The sequence below is a fragment of the Anopheles funestus genome, chromosome 2RL (assembly GCF_943734845.2).
Source record: "Anopheles funestus chromosome 2RL, idAnoFuneDA-416_04, whole genome shotgun sequence".
NCBI lineage: Eukaryota > Metazoa > Arthropoda > Insecta > Diptera > Culicidae > Anopheles > Anopheles funestus.
The window spans coordinates 83,640,065-83,642,191 of NC_064598.1; positions in this window are offsets into that span (position 1 = coordinate 83,640,065).

Genomic DNA, 2,127 nt, shown 5'->3' on the forward strand with positions numbered 1-2,127 from the left:
GGGGAAATAAAAACCGGAACAAGTTCATCTTTCTGTGACCAGTTCCGGCAAAAGCCGTAGCAATCGGAAGAGTTACTAAAAAACCTAAATTCAAAATAAAAACCAACAACATTATTAACGGAGGCAACTAATTTCGGGAACAATACCGGAACAACGGTATGTAGGTCTAGGCGACGACAGGCTTCCCGACCGCAATTAACGGGGTGCTAATAAAAAACTTTAATAAATTACCTCATTAGAATAAGAATGAAACCCCCTCCCGAGCGATAGGTCTCAAGGGTGTGCGTGTGTAGGTCTAGGAATTTACATACAACAGTGTGGTCTCATTTGCATTAAACTGTCATCACCCTTTGCTGGGAAGAGGTGCGGTTTGTAGGGTCCATCACGAATGGAGGACAAAAAGATTTGTGCGAGAGAGATTATTACTTTTAGAGTCACAGCTCAGCATCTCACAGCTGTAGCTGATGTAGCTTAAGATAGCAATTGATGCATTAGAGTTGTAAGGGACTCTTTTAAACGTCATCTCATCAATATTTTCCAGAACGATGTCTAAGCAAGTGTTGAAAGATGTGTTGACGATCATATAATGAGAACTAAAATATTTAATAAGGCACAAATCAATTCACACAAGTCTTCATACAGCTTGATCAACACCCAAAATGAGGTTCATACTCGATCGTAAAATTTGGAATTTCTTCACAAAGAAACAATTATTGAAAGAACCTTATTATGGTTCATCTTCCAACGATCTACTTTCTCCCGTTTAAGGTGTTCCTTACCTGCTTAACCGATTCATAGCTGCCGGGCTTCGCATTACACACGGTAGGAAAATGATGTCATAAATAATCATTAGCACTCATAATTACATGCCGATGCCTGTACCGATGCTGCACCCATTGGCGCCATTAGACCCGCCAGCTAAAGGTGACAGAAATACAACAAGAAATTAAAAAAAAACACTAATAGATAAATCTGCGACGATTCGTTCTGGGGTACCCATTAAGGAAAAAAGAACTAAATGAAAAAAAAAAAACATTCACAAAACACCACTGTAAGATAAATACCTCCCGAGAGAATTTCGGTACGATGCAATGGAAATTTTACGGCAAAACTTGTGAATGAGCTGGCAGCACGGTAGCAATCAAATGAATGTTCGCCGTTGGCCAGATCGATGGTCGGCCAGAAATGCTGATTTGAAAGCATTAAAGCTGTATCAAGGAGCATCATACGATGATGAGTGGTACAATTGGAATTATTGGTCTGTATTGTGTCTGGAATCACTGACCGGCAAGAAGCATAATTCCCACTCAAGTAGAACAGGAACCATTCGTCTGAACCGGTTTTTATTTGTCATTAATTGCAGTGAAGCAAGTATATTATTTCGGGTGACATTTTTCTGTGTTTGATTGTTTTGGTTGTTTACCTGTCTGTTATGATGCATTATTATTGGGTGAATGAATTTTTTAATAAAAAATTTTTATATGCAGGAATTTTGAAATATACACCACTGAAGCAAAGAGACACTTTTATTTTGATAAAAACCTTAAAATTATGTTTGTTAAACATATGTCTTTTTAACAAACAAGTTTATAAAGATGCTAAAATTGAAAACAAAAAACTTAAAATAAAATAAAATATATAAAACACAGAAAAACTAATAAACTAATTCTGTAATTTTGCCAACAATTTGCGAAAAAATAACTCCCCAAAAACTCTTCCCAAGGAATCGCAAGCTCAAAGTGCAACGATTCATTGCTCTGCCTACCGGTGTAACCGATCGCACATAAATCAGCCAACAAATCATCACAACACACAACCACAATTCATCTTCATCATCTGGTCCATCGGCTGCTGGTCGCGATGGACTTGAACGTTCGCTAAAACAGAAACCATTTCTTCCCTCATTTTTTTGCACCGATCGTTCCCTTTTATCGGGCGCTCTGCGTGTATGTGGTTTTCATGTATCCTACCCCCTCTCTTTATTCAAGTTGCATTTGATCGTTTCGAGCACAATCTCCCAGCCTCCCGAAAAACCATGGCCGACGGCAAAACGACGCTTTATCATTGTACCACAACGGGCTCCTACCTTCTCGTTGTTTAGCCTTCATTCGAACTGCTCACACATCG